Genomic DNA, 8,066 nt, shown 5'->3' on the forward strand with positions numbered 1-8,066 from the left:
GGATGGGGGGTGGGGACGCGGGGCGGGGGCGCCCAGGGATGGGGGGTGGGGACGCGGGCGCCCAGGGATGGGGGGTGGGGACGCGGGGCGGGGGCGCCCAGGGATGGAGGGTGGAGAACGCGGGGCGGGGGCGCCCAGGGATGGAGGGTGGAGAACGCGGGGCGGGGGCGCCCAGGGATGGAGGGTGGGGACGCGGGGAGGGGGGCGCCCAGGGGTGGGGACGCGGGGAGGGGGCGCCCAGGGATGGGGGGTGGGGACGCGGGCGCCCAGGGATGGGGGTGGGGACGCGGGGAGGGGGGCGCCCAGGGATGGAGGGTGGAGAACGCAGGGCGGGGGCGCCCAGGGATGGAGGGTGGAGAACGCGGGGAGGGGGGCGCCCAGGGATGGAGGGTGGAGAACGCGGGGAGGGGGGCGCCCAGGGATGGAGGGTGGAGAACGCGGGGAGGGGGGCGCCCAGGGATGGAGGGTGGAGAACGCGGGGAGGGGGGCGCCCAGGGATGGAGGGTGGAGAACGCGGGGAGGGGGGCGCCCAGGGATGGAGGGTGGAGAACGCGGGGAGGGGGGCGCCCAGGGATGGAGGGTGGAGAACGCGGGGCGGGGGCGCCCAGGGATGGAGGGTGGAGAACGCGGGGAGGGGGGCGCCCAGGGATGGAGGGTGGAGAACGAAGGGAGGGGGCGCCCAGGGATGGAGGGTGGAGAACGCAGGGCGGGGGCGCCCAGGGATGGAGGGTGGAGAACGCAGGGAGGGGGCGCCCAGGGATGGGGGGTGGGGACGCGGGGCGGGGGCGCCCAGGGATGGGGGGGAGTCAGCCGGAGGGGGAGGGGTCGGTGGGGGCCGGGGTCGCCTAACTCCCAACATTATCCCAAAGTTACAGCTGCGTGGGGAGGGGAGGGGTTGCCTCTCTCGTGCCTCCCGCCCCTGTCCCCCACTCCCCACCCTGGGTGCGCAGGGAGTGTCCGCGGTCCTCGGCAGGCCTGGCTTTGGGCAGGGGCAGCCCGGCTGGGGGCAGCCCCTATAAATGGTTCCCTCGGAAGGTGACCTCGGGCTCAGGGTGGACAGGGTGGTCAAGCTGGGTCCCTCTAGCAACCCTGCCCCAACGCCACCCACCCCCTCCCCCACACACCTGGCTGGGGTGCGGGGGGACGCTCCTTCCTGCCCTGCTGCCCCAGGCCGGCTGCTAGATCTGGAGGAGCCGGCGCCCCCTCCCTGAGTCTCCCAGTCACAGGGCCCCTGGATTACTGAGGTGCCCCTCTGACTGAGCTCTGTCCCTCTAGGGTGACCAGCTCTTAGAAGTCTGCCCAGGGCTTTCTGAGCTTTAGGACTGAAGCCCCAGAACACCTCTCACACCAGGACCACTGGACACCCCTCCCCAGCCCTTCCCGCACCCCGCCCCACCAGGGCCGTTGCAGGACCTGCGTCCTGTCCCACCCAGAAGGCCTGTCCGTCTGGAGAATGAGGACACAGGGGCATCCTGCCCCGGCGGGCCTGAGGCAGACACTGTCCAGGGGCCTCAGACATGGCTGGGGCAGTGGGGCGGAGGAGCAGATGGGCAGGAAAGAGGGCTCCACGGGGTGGCAAGCGGTCCCTGTGAGTCCCAGAGCAGGGCCGGGGTGGGGGGCTTCCCAAATCTCCATAGACAGCTCTCCATGCCTCATTGTCCCCTGATTCCCTCAGGCTCAGACAGAAAAGAATCCGCCTGCAGTGTGAGACACCTGGGTTTGTTCCCTGGGTCGGGAGGATCCCTGGGAGGAGGGCATGGCAACCCACTCCAGTGTTCTCGCCTGGGAATCCCATGGACAGAGGGGTCTGGCAGGCTACAGTCCATGGGGTCGCAAAGAATTGGATATGACTGAGCAACAGCTGTGGTAGAGTCATGGCAGGGTAATAGTGGGAGAGGTTTTAGGGTCATCGTCTGCAGTCAGACGCCAGACTCAGGAATTCCTCTCTGCCACCTCCCGCGGCCAGCTGGGAGGCCTTCTCAGCCTCCTGCTGGGCGACTGGGACAGCTGCTGCAGCCGCTCCCGAGGCAGGGGACTGAGCAACTGAGGCAGGATGGAAGGGCTCGGCAAGTATCTATCCTACTGCGGACTGAGATGGGGCTGAAAATACCACCCAGCATGACCTGACGGTATCTTAGAGAATAACTGTGCCGAGACCCTCCAGGCTGCTGTCCTCTGCCCTGGGACCGGGCAGCTGTGTGGAGGCCAGGAGCGCCTCGACAGCACCCGCATCTCATGCAGGTGTGGCCGGGAGCCGGGTGGAGACAGGTGTTCACAGTGAGTGCTTGCACATCTACATTCCTCAGAGAAATAAAACACAGGTCCTGACGTTCAGAGTGATGTTTCAGGATCTTAGTCATGAAAGCAGGAAACCCATCTAAACTTGGGATCTAATTTGAAGGGATTTTAGTGATGTCTCCATCTAATCTTGGGTTGGCTCCTATCAGAGTCAGATAAGGTAACAGTGCAGTAGAAATGTAATCGTGGGCTTCCCCGGTGGCTCAGAGGTTAAAGCGTCTGCCTGGAATGCGGGAGACCTGGGTCCAATCCCTGGGTCAGGAAGATCCCCTGGAGAAGGAAATGGCAACCCACTCCAGTACTCTTGCCTGGAGAATCCCATGGAGGGAGGAGCCTGGTGGGCTACAGTCCACGGGGTCGCAAAGAGTCGGACTGAGCGACTTCACTTCAAAGCAGTGTGAAACAATGTGATGCAATGTGATTATCTTAGCTCAACTGCCAGTACAAGATGCGGCCGGGTAGCAATGTCCTAAATCAAGAGAAGACAGGTGGCTATCCGACGCTGGCCCAGGTTCCCAGCAGCCCCTCTGCTCACACCTGCCAGCAAGGACGCCAGCATCCCAGAGCTTCAGCCCAGGAGCAGCCCCGGTCATCCACCTCTGTGCCCCTGGACATGGAGGGTGCCGGGTCCCCGCCTGCTCTCCGACCTCTGTAAAACCTGCGGGCTCGTGGCCTTCCAGGTTTGGCCTGGAACCTGAGGGCTTCTCCCTGCAGAGACCTGGAACCGAGTCTCAGCCAGCTGTTCCCAGTCACCAAAGGTGCAATTCTTTTTATCGAAGGTGACCACGTCCACCCTCTGGAGACCTCCTGGGAGCCTGGAGTTCTTTGGAGGGGACCAGGGAAATCAGTTGAAATTTCAACCCTGGCTGGACTGCAATAGGATGGTGAGTCTCCACTGGAGTAGGGGTTCACACTCCCCCTCCAACCTGCCTCCATCAGTCTCTCCATTTCTTTTTACCCCCGGCCACAGGTGGGAGCACGGAGGCCTTGGTGAGCTGGACAGGGAGCCCCTGCAGTCTCTACCCTCCCTAAAACTTTTGAAAATGTGCCATGAAAAGCGTGACAAAGGAGAAGTATTTTTCTTGAACATTACCGGCATCATCGCTTTGAGGCACGACATAAGGAAACCCCCAAGTCCCGACATGAGCGTTTGTCAGCGTGGCTAGGCGTCCCTCTCATTCCAGTTGCTGTATTTTTGGTGAGCGCGTTCTGCAGACGTGATTAATGGCCAGGGCTGGCTCTCAGTGAAGGCGATCGTCCAGTGAGGGGTGCGCTTCCTCACCGGGTCCTCACGGGGCAGAGGAGACTCTGATCACCTCCTCCTCGTAGGAGGGCACCAGTCCCATCCCGGGACCCCCCTTCGCCATCTCCCACCCTAATCGCTGCCCAAAGACCCACCACCGACACCATCCCATCAGGGCTCAGGGCTTCCGCATGTGGGTGGGGGACACAGACGTTCAGTCCACAGCAAGGACCTTGAAGAGGTTCCCCCTGGGTTGCCTGGGTGGGCTCTAGATGCCGTCACAGGGGGCTTTGGGAGAGGGAGGCAGCGGGCGGGCTGACACGTGGAGAAGGTGATGGGAAGGCAGTTGGGTGGGGGTGTGAAAGTGATGGACCCGAAGGCTGGACCAGGGTGGCCACGAGCCAAGGAGCGCCAGCCGCTGCTGGAAACCGAGGAGCAAACTCCCTAACCCTAACCCTAACCCTGTTAGGGCCTCCGTGAAGGACCTGGAGCGGCCCACACCTGGCCGGGAGGTCTCTGCCCCTCCAGGAAGGAGCGGGGTGGGCGGCGGGGATTAGTCCCAGGGCAGGGGAGGGGGAGAGGGACCCATGGAAGCTAGAGCTCTTCGTCCCTGCAGCCTGCAGTCACCGAGCTCCGGGAAAGTCCTGCACACGCCTCACCAGGGCTGCCCCGCCCAGCCTCCTGCCTGGTCTCCACGGATGCCACCCCGGTTCGGCCCCTCCCCCAGCTGACGAAGCCCCCAGATCCGAAGTGACCCGCCGCTGAGCCCCAGTCCCTCACCCCGAGTGAGGAGTGAGTCTGGCCTCTAGAGCTGAGTTGTTGAGCAGAGGCTGATGCCGAGCTGGAGGCGGAGGGCCCGAGAGCAGCCCCCCAGCACTCATGTGCGGCGGCCTTCTAGCCACTTCCTGAGCGTGGAGAGCGTCCCAGACCGCAGGCTGCAGGAGGAAACACGTGCCAGGGTCCAGCCTGCAACACTGTTTGTTGAGTTCAACTTCTGATTGGTGGCCACTATTAAGTCTCCGAGACCTTGGCTTTGGAGGCTGAGCTTGCATCCTGTGACCTTGCTGCTCTGACGGGTCAGTTCCAGCCCCTCTTTCTGTGGCTCCTTTGGGGTTTTCTGCATCGACAATGATGTCACCTGGGAACAGACAATTTCATTTCTTACTTTCTGATCTGCCTGTTGTTTTCCTCTCCTTCTTGTTCGGACTAGAACCTTCAGGACGGTGTTGAATAGCGGCGTTGAGAGGCTCACTGCTGCCTCCTTCCTGACCCTGTGGGACAGCGATTAGTCGTCACTGTTAAGTGTGACATCACTGATACTGTTTGTAAGTGTGAAGACTACCGTCCCTTCCTCGCCTAGTTTGCTGAAACCATTTACCGGGACCGTACGTTGGCTTTTAAATTTGTGTATCACAATGCACCGCTCTTTCAAATCATTGTTGGACTCAGTTTTCTAAAATTTGCCAACACTCTTTTCACTTATGCTCATGAGGAACACTGCACGTGGTTTTTCACACGGCACGTCTTTGGTTCGGGGGTCGAGGCGGCGCTGGCTTCACGCGCTGAGCTGAGAAGTTTTCTTTCCTGTCCAGTTTCTGAGGAAGCTCCTGTGGACCCAGCAACTTCTCCTCCTTAGACGTGTGGCTGAATTCAGCAGGGAAGCCATCTGGGCCTGGGGCTCCCTGTCGGGAAGACATCTGCCGACGGCTGCTCGTTCGTATGTGGGACACGAGGGTTCTCTCTCTCCGCCCAGCAGGCTGCGGGGGTCGCCTCTTTCAGGGCTCTGTCTGTGGCATCTTGGCTGTTGACTTACTGTCATAACGTCGCTCCAGTGGGCACCACCTGCTCTCCGTGCCCTGGGCCTGTGGTTTCCATGAGTCTCTGCCCAGTCGACCCAGGTGGTGGGGTCACCCCATCAGCGCTGGCCCCCAGCTGGCATTCCCTCTGGGAGAAACACAAAGCCGCAGGGCCCACGGAGGGTGCAGGGGGACTGTTCCCCCAGGGAGGGCCCATCCTGGCACACCCCATCCTAGGACACCCCGTCCTGGCACACCCATCCTGGCACACTCCTGGCACACCCCGGTCACTCTGGCCACCTCCTTGGGCTCCAGGGGCTCCAGTGGGCAGCAGCCAACCCGTTCTCCTATGTCCCTCCAGCTTGTGAGGCCGACTCCCCTGAAGGTGGGGGTGACTCTGCATTCCAGAGCCACAGCCCAGGACCAGGAAGGGTTGTCGTGAGCCCCCGCCCCAGCGGGAGAAAGACATCACCTCAGGGAGGCAGCCCCCCTGCCCCACAAGAGGCCTCCTGTCCCCTCCGCCACTCCGGTGCTGGGGTGCAGGCCCTGGAGACCCCCTTGAGGCACCCCCCCAAGGTGATGCCCTCAGTCTCCTGCTTCGTTTACGGCCGACCCACCCCTGTCTTCCGTAACCAGGCACCCTCTGGTCTGTTTTCCAAATGCCCCCCTGCACCCCCATCATCCCAGCAACAGGTTCCTGAAGTTCCGGATGCTTTCTGCACCTGTAACCACCCCTCCATCCCCTTCCAGAGCAGCTACCAGGCTTGGAGACACGGGGCTAGATTTACTGAGTAATTGGTATGACAGGGTCCCCACCGTCTAGGTGTTCACGACTATGTCTGTGAACCGTTGGGAGTTCCATGTGCCCTCCTATAAGCGCAGCTGCTCTGGGCTCAGACACCACGGTGTGAGGAGCCCTGTGTCCGCGGATCCCCGTCCTCTTCGTGGTCCTGATAGGGGTGCTCCCGCTGTTGTGAGCATGGAGACAGAACCTCAGGAATCGCGAGGTCTTGTCAAAGGCGCACGGCTGAGGCGTCAGGATGTGAGCCGCGCCTGTTTCGTAAAAGTCTGCTTTCAACACCCTGCATCCATCTGCCCGTCTCCGTACATCCTGGAAAATTCTAGAAATTCGGAGACAGACTTGCTGTCTCTGCACCGGGAACTGCTGAAGGCGCTCTAGCGCTTATCAGGGCGGTGCCCCGCGGCGGGCGAGCAGGCCCGGGCGTCGGCTCTCTCCCCGAGAGCGGCGCCCCGCGGCGGGCGAGCGGGCCTGGGCCTCGGCTCTCTCTCTGCTGCAGTGCTTAGCGTCGAGAAAGTATGAGAACGTGGCTCCTGGCTTTGGCCGAGACACCTGACTTCAGGTTCGCGCGGAAAACGCAGCAGCAGGTGCCAAGGAAGCGAGGAGAGAGTCCACCAGACGGTGAAGCGCAGCAACTGCTCTGGGGTAAGTTGCTGACACCTTTAGGGTGGATCCCAGAGAACCCAGGCCTGGGGATCCCGTCTTTCTTGGGGGGAATCTCTGTTTTTCTTTCTTAAGCATAAATACAAAAAATCAGATCTTACAAAGACACTAAAATGGCCAGTAGAGAGGAGAGCGGAATGCTCTGATCAGAGGAGAGCGGAATGTTCGGTGCACGAGGCTGGTTTATGTTTCCAGGGGCCTCCCCTGTGGCCCAGTGGGTAAAGAATCCGCCTGCAGTGCAGGAGACCCAGGTTCGATCCCTGGGTGGGGAAGAGCCCCTGGAGAAGGAAATGTCAGCCCACTCCAGTATTCTTGCTTAGAGAATCCCATGGACAGAGGAGCCTGGTGGGCTGCCGTCCATGGGGTCGCAAGGAGTGGGACACGGCTGAGGGACTAACACTTACTCACGTTTCCCAGACAAGCTCTCAGTCAGCTGAAAGGCCTCGCCGTTGATGCTCTGACGTCACAGTGGCCGCCCTGAGCTTCCCGGACCAAAGCAATCGGGTTGTGCCCACGCTCATCAGCGCTCAGGTCGAGCGTCAACCGTGGCCCCTGCTGCCTGAGGGGCTGAACCTTCCCAGCCTTTCTCGTCACCACGGCCAGCAGGACCCTCCCGGGGCAGCGGGAGCCACACAGGGCCCTGGAGGGTCCCACCGCGCCTTCTGCCCGGCCCTGGCGTCAAGGAGAGGGCACGGCAGGCAGCGGACATCAGCCGTTAAGTTAAAAAGGCAGGAACCCCCTGCTGCCCAGTGGTTAAGAGCCCCCCTACCGACGCGGGGGACGTGTGTCCATCCCCTGGTCCGGGAAGACCCCGCCTGCTGCAGGGCAGCTAAGCCCGTGGGCCCCAGCTGCTGAGCCTGTGCACCCCGGAGCCCATGCTGAGCAGGAGGAGAAGCCCCCACGGTGAAAAGCCCGACCCCCCAACAAACACTAACCCCCTTCCTGCAACTGGAGAAAACCCACACACAGTGACAAAGATCCACCGCCAGCAGAAATAGATAAATAATTTTTGAAAAAATAGAGAGGACTCTTTTTAGAAAATGAAGAAAAAAAAAGGGGGGGCAAAAGGGACGTGGGTTCAGCACATCCGTGACCCTGAGCGGCAGATGCTGTCCAAGGTCCCCGCATGCTTTGCCCAGTGCGACCATCAGGACCGACCCCGGGGTGGACGCGCCCCACTCGGCACATCACTGAGCCAAGCGCAGGGCCTGGCCCCGCCCTGGAGGGGCTGAGCCCCCGGAGGCCCTTCTCCTCCTTCAGAGGTGTC

General features: G+C 62.0%; 1 long non-coding RNA gene across 1 annotated transcript; it reads left to right on the forward strand.

The window, feature by feature from the left end:
- The first annotated feature begins 2,646 nt into the window (after positions 1 to 2,646).
- LOC113879221 lies at positions 2,647 to 7,779 on the forward strand. Its single transcript, XR_003507240.1, has 6 exons — positions 2,647 to 3,182; positions 3,269 to 3,496; positions 4,158 to 4,617; positions 4,752 to 4,866; positions 5,134 to 6,781; positions 7,217 to 7,779. It is a non-coding gene; the product is annotated as an uncharacterized LOC113879221 (long non-coding RNA).
- The last annotated feature ends 287 nt before the right edge of the window (positions 7,780 to 8,066 follow it).

This window comes from Bos indicus x Bos taurus, chromosome 20 (assembly GCF_003369695.1).
Source record: "Bos indicus x Bos taurus breed Angus x Brahman F1 hybrid chromosome 20, Bos_hybrid_MaternalHap_v2.0, whole genome shotgun sequence".
NCBI classification, from domain to species: Eukaryota; Metazoa; Chordata; class Mammalia; order Artiodactyla; family Bovidae; genus Bos; species Bos indicus x Bos taurus.